Here is an 11,011-nt window from a genome sequence, read left to right as displayed (position 1 = left end):
AATTCTTGCCGAAACGGAAATGAATCAAAACATTCCGGTAAAATATTGGCAACTATCGCATTTCAAATACCGGTACCTTCAAACACAAACATATATGCAACACCACAAACACATGCAACACCACAAACATACATAGATCTAGCTAGGCCACAAAAAGTGCATGTGCACGTTGTTGGAGCGAGCTAGGGAGAAAAAAAGTAGATCTACATTATGAAGATAGCTTTCCCCTTACTTACATATCAAAAAAAGATAATTTCACCACTTAATTTTGATGAATCTATGGTGGAAATGAGGTGAGGAGGAGGAGGCAGCCGAAAGCTTGGAGAAGGAGGTGGAGGGAATGAAGTGGGGAAAGTGAGTGGGTAGGTGTGGGGTTGTCCAAAATATCTTGTTGGGGTCCCAGGTTACTAATGGCGCACCACCAGCAAATGCGCCATTAGTAACCCTGGTTACTAATGGCGCACCTGCAGGTGGTGCGCCATTAGTAGTTTTGCAAAAAAGTATATATATATATATATATATATATATATATATATATATACTAATGGCGCACCGGGTAATAGTGCGCCATTACTAGTTTAAACTAGTAATGGCGCACTGTGAAACGGTGCGCCATTAGTAGTTTTGCAAAAAAAAGATTAAAAAAAATTACAGTAATGGCGCACTGTCTGCCTGGTGCGCCATTACTAGTTAGAACCAGTAATGGCGCACTTCGACCTGATGCGCCATTAGTTTGTATGGGAAAATGGAAAAAAAATTAATACTAGTGGCGCACCCTGTTTCTGGTGCGCCATTAGTGTCTTCCACACTAATGGCGCATCACCAACCGGTGCGCCATTAGTATATAGTAGTGGCGCACTGCTTCCATGGTGCGCCATTAGTATCAATCCTATCTATAGCCCTTTTCCTAGTAGTGAAATGTTAATATGGATCACAGCTTGCTTGAGGAACAGATTCCCATTAGTAATGTTGGTGAGCAAGTTGTTTATAGTGTTTCCCAACAAGGTATCCTATATCCACTCCAGAATGCAACTTTGGCACCAGAAATCCCTGAGGAGCCCTATCTTAACACACAACATAGTTGTAATTTGAACAAGGGGAAAATGTTGTGGAAGAAGAAGAAGAAGATGTAGAAGTAGAACATGAGGAAGGTGAAGATGAAGATGAGATGGACAAATCTTCTTCAGATTTGGAGTTTTTTAGGGGTGATTACAAAGGGCAGACAATATCATACAAGGCTTGGTGTAGGGGTGAAGATGAGGCTGGCACAGGGACAAGTCATAACCCTAGGGAAGAGGAAGATACTGCAGAGCACTATTGTGGAGCAAACTCAGAACCATCAGAGTTTTGGGAGGAAGACCAAATCCTTTCTGAACATGAAGAACCCTCAGTTGTACCAGAGAAAGGAGCAAAGAAGCTTAAGTCTATCAAAAAACCAGGCCCAACTAGGAAGTCACATAGTGAGCCTGAACACATCAAGTTCGAAGATTTTGTGCATGAACCTGATGAATACTGCTTTCCAGGTGATTTTGGCCTTAGTGATGAAGAAGAAGTACCAAGGTTGCCTTCTGGTAGGAAGAGAAGGTTGAAGAAGAGGAAGGAGATGAGGTGGTATGATCCATCAGTCCCTGATGCACATGAGCAGTTTGCATTGCATTTGTGCTTCCTAAATGTTGTGGAGTTCAGAAAGCACTAAGAAATTTCCATGTCAGGACACTTAGAAATTTTGAGTATCACAGAAATGAACCAACTAGGGTTATTGCTTGGTGCTCTGATAGAAAGAAAGGTTGTCAGTTTTACATAGTGGCCTCTAGAATACCTAATGAGTCAACTTTCAGCATCAAGAAGATGAATTTGGATCACACTTGTGGAGCAAGTGGAGAGAGCACCAAGGTTATAGTCAATTGGTTTGCCAAGGTTTGTGAGGATACCATTAGATCAAACCCTGGAGCTGGTGTTGAGACAATTCTGTCATACACAAAGAAAACATTTGGTGTTCATGTGCCTAAAAGCTTGGCATATAGGGCAAGGAAGCAAGCACTTGAAGTTGTGCAAGGAGATCACAAACTCCAATATCACAGACTAAGGGACTATTGATACGTCTCCATCGTATCTACTTTTCCAAACACTTTTGCCCTTGTTTTGGACTCTAACTTGTATGATTTGAATGGAACTAACCCGGACTGATGCTGTTTTCAGCAGAATTACCATGATGTTGTTTTATGTGCAGAAAACAAATATTCTCGGAATGACCTGAAACTCCACGAGAGGTCTTAGAAAAAATAATAAAAAATCCTCGCCAAATATGAAGACCAGGGGGCCCACACCCTTTCCACGAGGGTGGGGGGCGCGCCCCCCTAGGGCGCGGCCCCCTACCTCGTGGGCCCCTGTTGACCCTCCGACGCCAACTCCAACTCTATATATTTGCTTTTGGAGAGAAAAAAAATCAGAGAGAAGAAATCATCGCGTTTTATGATATGGAGCCGCCGCCAAGCCCTAAAACCTCTCGGGAGGGCTGATCTGGAGTCCGTTCGGGGCTCCGGAGAGGGGGATTCGTCGCCGTCGTCATCATCAACCATCCTCCATCACCAATTTCATGATGCTCACCGCCGTGCGTGAGTAATTGCATCGTAGGCTTGCTGGACGGTGATGGGTTGGATAAGATTTATCATGTAATCGAGTTAGTTTTGTTAGGGTTTGATCCCTAGTATCCATTATGTTCTGAGATTGATATTGCTATGACTTTGTATGCTTAATGCTTGTCACTAGGGCCCGAGTGCCATGATTTCAGATCTGAACCTATTATGTTTTCATGAATATATGTGAGTTCTAGATCCTATCTTGCAAGTCTATAGTCACCTACTATGTGTTATGATCCGGCAACCCTGAAGTGACAATAATCGGGACCACTCCCGATGATGACCATAGTTTGAGAAGTTCATGTATTCACTATGTGCTAATGCTTTGTTCCAGTTCTCTATTAAAAGGAGGCCTTAATATCTCTTAGTTTCCAATAGGACCCCGCTGCCACGGGAGGGTAGGACAAAAGATGTCATGCAAGTTCTTTTCCATAAGCACGTATGACTATATACGGAATACATGCCTACATTACATTGATGAATTGGAGCTAGTTTTGTGTCACCCTATGTTATGATTGTTACATGATGAACCGCATCCGGCATAATTATCCATCACTGATCCGGTGCCTACGAGTTTTCCATATACTGGTTTTCGCTTATTTACTTTTCCGCTACTACTGTTACAATCACTACAAAATACCAAAAACATTACTTTTGCTGTCTTTACTTTTGTTGCTGCTACCAACACTATCATATTACTTTGCTACTAAACACAGCTACTAATACTTGATAATATTCTTTCGCTCCCGTTGTGTCGAATCAATAAATTTGGGTTGAATACTCTACCCTCGAAAGCTGTTGTGATCCCCTATACTTGTGGGTTATCAACTATCTCCAGTGTGTGCTAGATACTAATACAGGTAGTAGATGCATAGTGACAACAAAAGAGGACCTAGAAAATCCAGCTCCTACCCACAGGTTTCACTACATGTTCTACTGCCTTTTTGCATGCAAAGAGGGCTTTCTAAATGGATGCAGGCCATTCATAGGTACATGATCCTTACACATATATCTAAGATGGTTGCATTCATGTTATTTACAACTAATGTGATCATATTTTCCGGTTTAGATGGTTGCTTCATCAAGCTCAGCACTGGACAACAGATATTGGCAGCTACTGGCAGGGATGGAAACAACAACATCTTCCCCATTGCATTTGGTGTTGTTGACAAGGAAGAGATAGACAGCTGGACATGGTTTCTCACACAACTTAGAACTGTTATTGGGAGTGGGAACAAGTTTGGCAAGTACACAATTATGTCTGACAAACAAAAGGTATGTGATCCACTACTCTTAACCACCACGCTTTAAACTAACCATCATACTTAGCCATCATTCTAAGACATCATAATTAACAGGGATTGTTGAATGCAATCAATGATGTACTCCCTGAGTCCCCATAAAGGTTCTGTCTTAGACATATATATATGCCAACTTCCAATCTGCTAGTTTTAGAGGGGAGGAACTCAACAAACACTTAGATTAGGCTGCCTATTCCTTCACTAAGAATGGTCATGAAAAGGGGATGGAAAATTTGAAGAAAGAAAGTTTTCAAGCTTGGCAGTGGTTATCACAGATACCAGACCATACATGGGCTAGATATAAAATGGATATTGTTTGCAAAACTGACCTGGTTGTTAACAACCTTAGTGAAGTTTTCAATAGGATGATATTGGATGTTAGGAACAAGCCAATCAGGACTATGCTGGAGGGCATAAGAACAAAGTTGATGATCAAGTTTCAGAAAATCAGAGAGAAAACAGAGTCATGCAGATGGGAGATCACACCAACATACTCAGAAATTTTAGAAGAAGGCAAGAAGTGGACTAAGTACTGTGATGCATACATGGCAGGTCCAGGGACCTGGCAAGTGACTAGTAGCTCTGACAACACATATTGTGTTAACTTGAACAACCATACCTATGACTGTAGGAGGTGGGACATGACAGCTGTGCCTTGCAGTCATGCCATTGCTGCAATGCAAAAAGTGAAGCTACACCCCGAAGACTTTGTCAATGCTTTCTTCAAAAAGCCCATGTACTGTGAAACATACAAGCATATGATTTTCCCAGTTCCAGGTCCTGGCCACTAGCCTCATACACCTAGAGATGACATATATCCACCAGTGTTCAAAGAAAAGAAGGTCAAAAAGCAAACTGCCAGAAGGAAAGGTGTATTTGAGGTGCCAGCAAAAAAGGACACCTCAAGAATTGGTACTGTCACATGTAGCAATTTCAAGAAGCAGGGTCATAGGTTCAACAATTATGGTGACCCTTTGAAGCCTAAGTTTCAGATGAGGATGAACAAGCACCAGGTCATTTGAGGTCATGTTTCATTTCAAATCATCGTCTCATTTCATTGTTAAATTTCTTACAATGTTTCTTAATTGTGTAGGAAAATAGAGCAGATTACTCTCAAGCTGGTTCTTCTATGGCTACAAATGCTTAGAGGCCTCCAAGAGTACCTGCTGCTACTGCACCTGAACCAAGACCAGCTACAGCAAGAGCTACAACTTCCGCACCTTCACCAGCTCCAGTTGCTACTTCTAGGGGAAAAAGGGCTGCTTCAACTATTACAGCAGCAATAGCACAAGGAGCACCAGCTAAGAGGAGCAGGCCTAAAACTTCTTCTGGTACTAACACTTCTTCTCCTGCTAAGAACACCAGATCATCTACAGCTTCTCCAGCAAAGAACACTAGATCTTCTAGTGCCCAGAGAAGAACATTCATTGCACCAAGGCAATCAACTTCAACTGTTGTCCAGGAGGGGTCAAAGAGGATCAGGAAGCCAAGTGGGAGGCTGAAAGACTATTTTTATGCAAGTGATAACTAGCTCTTGGATTTGGGTAACTTGAGTTCATTTGGCATGGTTCTGTTTGTGTCAGTGAACAAATATGGATGGATTTGGGTCTACTCTGGTCTGTAATGACTAAACTTTATTTTGTTTCAGAGATATCCAGTCAGTTGAACTACCATGGTTTGTAATAACTACTATGCAGTGTGTTCATTCAGACAGTCATTCCTGTGTTGATTCAGTCAGTACATTTCAGTCAATGTATCTTCTGTCAGTTAATTCAGTCAGTACATTTCATATCCACAGCATAATTTCATTGAGAGTAGCATAAATACATAGATACATTGGTTCAGCGTAGTGCCGGGGTAGCTGATCCACGGGCACCTATGGGACCGGCGGACCGGGTCCCTTTTGGTTCGGCGGGGGCGGAGGTCGCGCAAAGAGCAGATCGAGGCGGAGCACGCGAGCGGTTTACCCAGGTTCGGGCCGCACGGATGCGTAAAACCCTACTCCCGCTTTGTGGTGTTGTATTGATTTCTAGCTCGAGAGCGCGGAGTGCTACAGTATACTCCAGCAGCTAGCAAGGCCGAGCGTGTGAGGACGAACTGGCTAACCTCCTTCCTCGTTGCTCTCGGGCCTCCTTTTATATGCTCAAGGGGTTACCGACATAGCAACGGGGGGCGAAGATGTAAAAGTCGTGGTTGGTACAGCTACCTGTACAGTGTTATCATACCTACCTCTGGCGGCAGGGGACAAGGGAATTAATTGCCCGTCTGTGTCGCCTAGACAGTACCGAAATGGACCGCTAGGGACGCCACCGTTTGCCACGATGGTTACCTTGTCAGCGCCTGCTTGCCACCTCGCGCCCCTAGCTGCACGGCCTCTCTGTCACGTGTGCTTGGGAGGGTCCCAGAGCGACACGTTGGCAGGTGTGCTGGAGCGCGGGCACGAAGTGGGGGTTTCCCGCGGCAAGCTCCTTGCCGCGGTCGTCGCCTTGTCGTTGTTGGAAATATGCCCTAGAGGCAATAATAAAAGCATTATTATTATATTTCCTTGTTCATGATAATTGTCTTTATTCATGCTATAATTGTGTTATCCGGAAATCATAATACATGTGTGAATAACAGACACCAACATGTCCCTAGTAAGCCTCTAGTTGACTAGCTCGTTGATCAACAGATAGTCATGGTTTCCTGACTATGGACATTGGATGTCATTGATAACGAGATCACATCATTAGGAGAATGATGTGATGGACAAGACCCAATCCTAAACATAGCACAAGATCGTATAGTTCGTTTGCTAGAGTTTTCCAATGTCAAGTATCTTTTCCTTAGACCATGAGATCGTGTAACTCCCAGATACCGTAGGAGTGCTTTGGGTATACCAAACGTCACAACGTAACTGGGTGACTATAAAGGTAGACTACGGGTATCTCCGAAAGTGTCTGTTGGGTTGACATGGATCAAGACTGGGATTTGTCACTCCGTATGACGGAGAGGTATCACTGGGCCCACTCGGTAATGCATCATCATAATGAGCTCAAAGTGACCAAGTGTCTGGTCATGGGATCATGCATTATGGTAAGAGTAAAGTGACTTGCCGGTAACGAGATTGAACGAGGTATTGGGATACCGAAGATCGAATCTCGGGGCAAGTAACATATCGATTGACAAAGGGAATTGCATACGGGGTTGATTGAATCCTCGACATCGTGGTTCATCCAATGAGATCATCGTGGAGCATGTGGGAGCCAACATGGGTATCCAGATCCCGCTGTTGGTTATTGACCGGAGAGTCGTCTCGGTCATGTCTGCTTGTCTCCCGAACCCGTAGGGTCTACACACTTAAGGTTCGGTGACGCTAGGGTTGTGAAGATATGTATATGCAGTAACCCGAATATTGTTTGGAGTCCCGGATGAGATCCCGGACGTCACGAGGAGTTCCGGAATGGTCCGGAGGTAAAGAATTATATATAGGAAGTGTTGTTTCGGCCATCGGGACAAGTTTCGGGGTCACCGGTATTGTACCGGGACCACCGGAAGGGTCCCGGGGGTCCACCGGGTGGGGCCACCTATCCCGGGGGGCCCCATGGGCTGAAGTGGGAGGGAACCCAGCCCAAAGTGGGTTGGGGGGAAACCCTAAGGGGGGCGCCCCCTTGCTTGGGGGGCAAGCCCCCCACCCCTTGGCCGCCGCCCCCCTAGTAGATTCCATCTACTAGGGCCGGCCACCCCCCCTTGGCACCCCTATATATAGTTGAGGAGAGGGGAGGACTTCATACCTCAGCCTTGGCGCCTCCCTCTCACCCCGTTACGTCTCTCCCTCGTAGTATAGGCGAAGCCCTGCTACTGTGACGCCCTGCATCCACCACCACGCCGTCGTGCTGCTGGATCTTCACCAACCTCTCCTCCCCCCTTGCTGGATCAAGAAGGAGGAGACGTCTCCCGTCCCGTACGTGTGTTGAACGCGGAGGTGCCGTCCGTTCGGCGCTGGTCATCGGTGATTTGGATCACGTCGAGTACGCCTTCCTCATCCCCGTTCTTTGAACGCTTCCGCGCGTGATCTACAAAGGTATGTAGATGCAATCCGATCACTCGTTGCTATATGAACTCCTAGATGGATCTTGGTGAAACGAGTAGGAAAATTTTTGTTTTCTGCAACGTTCCCCAACAGTCGTGTTCGGGAGCTTGTCGCTCACCGGGCCTTGCCGGGACGCGCGGCGCGTCGCGGCAAGCTTTCTTGGTATGCCTTGAGCGGCCTTCCCGGCAAGCTCCTCTTGCCGGGGTCTTGTCTTCTTCCCGGCCAGCTTCTCTTGCCGGGGCCTTGGTTTTAGTACTTTGTTCTTGAATGGTCTTCAAAGTAGCCGCGGAGGGTCTTGGCGGTCGCCCGGCAAGCCTTGCCGCGGGGTGCTGCGACTGCCCGTGCACAAGTTCAGGATACTATGGTACCCCTACTCTAGTACACCGACAGGAGCCCCCGGGCCTGGGCCAGACACGATGCCGAGCGCTGTTGGGCCAGGCCCAAAACAGTGCACGGGCACGCGCAGCCTAGGTCACGCCGCATATCTCTCCGCTTCCACCGCGCACGCCCAGAACGGCACGCGTCAAACGCGGCGTCGTGGGTGACGTGGGCGGCGTGCACGGCGCTCAGCCCCGTGGGCATGCGTCAAGCCATGATGAAGGGGACGGTTCGCGCCCTCCTACCTGAACGGAGGTAGGCGTGGGGGCGTGGTGCATTTACTGGACGGGGCCGGTGCACGGTTTTCGAGGCGCCCGCTCCCCGCGATCACGGGGTGGGGCGAGGCCGCCTCATCCGTCCCCTCAGCTCTGCATCCCCACCACGCGGCTCCCATGCGCTTGGAGTCGTGGACGGTGGGAGTGGGAATCTGGGCCATCGCGAGCAGAGGCAGCGGGTTGGCCTCGATTCCCTGCTCTCCCCGTGCCTTGATTCGCTGAGCGGGGCGGCCGAGCCCCCACCTCGCTCCTTTATAAAGAGCGGGAGGGGAGCGCAGAAACCCGCACTCTCTCATCTCCTCCTTTCTTCAGCTTCTGCTCCCCTTTCTCTCATTCGCCATGGAGAAAGGGAATCCTCGCCCTTCATCGGTGGCGGCGAGGGTCGCCGCCAGACAGCGCACCCCTCTCTTTCCCGCGCCCGTGGTGGCAGAGCCAGCCACAAGGGGAAGAGGGAGGGGGCGAAGTCGTGGACGAGGTCGAGGACGAGGTCGAGGCGCTCGGGGAAGAGGCGGACGGGGCGGCGCGCCAGCTTCGCCTCCGCCGGCGGCTCCTCTCCCCATGGCGGTCCATATAGGGGACGACCCTTGCGAGTTCTTCGTCAGGCTGTGCCGGGCGCCTCGTCGTCGTCTCTGGCTTCCAGCTCCGTTTGCGAGCGCGATGGAGTCGGACCCGCCCGAGACACTGAGACTGCACATGAGGGGCTGTGGGATCAGCGGCACGCAAGTCCGTGTTGCATTCCCAGCCCCTAATGTGATGTATCTGGATCGAGGGTGGAAGTCGTTCGCCCGTATCCACAGCCTGACGGGGGGGCTCGCCCTCCATTTTAAGTTGATGGAGGGCGATCTTCTCTCCGTCAAGGTCTTTGGGTGCTTCGGCACTCGGGCGAAGTGCTGCGTGGACAGCTCCTCCGACAGTGAAGGCTCCTCCTCGAGCGATAGTGACGAGGAGGAGAGCGACAGCGACGATGAGGGTAACGGGCGGCGGGATGGCGGGTCCGACTAGGTGTCGGGCACCGCTTCGCGCGGCACCGGCGACCCCATCATCCGTGTCGCCGGCTCCTTGAACTCCCCAGGGCCGTCTCCTTGGGCGGCTGGCGTAGGGAGGCTGCGGAAGGGGAAGAGGGCTGGCGACAAGGCCGTCAGGTCGGAGTACGAGGGCGTGGTGCCCTCGACAGCGTGCTGACGTCCTGCCGCCCCGTCTTCAAGCCCCGCTTCCGGCACCGCCATCACCGTCCAGCCTTCGGACGGCCCCCGGGATGTTCTCTTGGTGTCTTCTGGCACCTGTAGCTCGCCTAGGCGCTCCTTTTGCCCTTTTTGCCTCCTTGACCTCCCTCCTGAAGAGTAGGACAGGAAAGGGATTACGGGCATCTTATCTTTTTAATTTGTAAGCCTTCGGGCCTTAGCTGTATCTAAAACTTGTAGTCCTCTCTTTCATGTTTTTCATCCTCAATGGACTGTACCTGAGTGGGATGTTTTTTAATGAAAAGGGGATGCTTGCCGCGTTATTGGTCTCGCGGGTCGAACCCACGCCAAGGAGCAAATCCTTGGTATCCTTCGGACAGACATTTCGTCTCTCGGCAACAGGCCCTGCCGCCTTCCCACGTCGCTCGACCTTCCTCACGCCTTTGACAGAGGCGGGAACGAGGTGGGTGCGGCCTCTTTGTTTCATCCCTTTGCTGCCGCGACTATGACCAAACTTGGCCCCGGGGCCTAGAGTTGAGGGAGCACGGCAGTTTTCGGGAAGAAACGCGGTTTCGCATTCCCTAGTCCATAAGAGGATGCATGATGAGGGACGAAAGACTTATCTGATATTGCAGCCACCGGCAACTCTGGCTTGCCGTGGACGAATCTTGGCACTCGCAGCCCCCAGCAATACTGGCTTGCCGGGGCCCAGGTGCCGGCACGCCCTTCTTCTCCTTTTCATCCTTAAGCAGTCTGGCCAGGAAACGCGAGCCCTGCGAACGAAAGGAAAGCAAAGGGACGGACACTCGACCTCTAAGCTAGGGGTTAGCTGCGGTTAGGCACTATCAACCCTAACCAAGGACAAGACTCGACCTAGCATGCATGCTCTAACCCCGGGGTAATCAGCGCTTCATTTACTGGTGCTCAGGGTCTGCGCCTGGCTCTGTACAAAGGATTACATGCAACAGCGGCAAGACTTGTACAGAAAGGTGGTTGCCGGACAGGGTCCGACAACCGCGCCTTACGGGTAAAACTTACGAAGATGCTCGATGTTCCAGGAGTTGCTCACTAGTACGCCATCTTCGGTCTCAAGGCGGACAGCGCCAGGCCTTGTGACTCGCTTCACCCGGTAAGGGCCTTCCCACTTCGGTGTCAACTTGTTGGA

The sequence above is a fragment of the Triticum urartu genome, chromosome 7 (genome assembly GCF_003073215.2).
Source record: "Triticum urartu cultivar G1812 chromosome 7, Tu2.1, whole genome shotgun sequence".
NCBI lineage: Eukaryota > Viridiplantae > Streptophyta > Magnoliopsida > Poales > Poaceae > Triticum > Triticum urartu.
The sequence above is the reverse complement of the archived record's forward strand: the minus strand, read 5'-3'. Positions refer to the sequence as shown.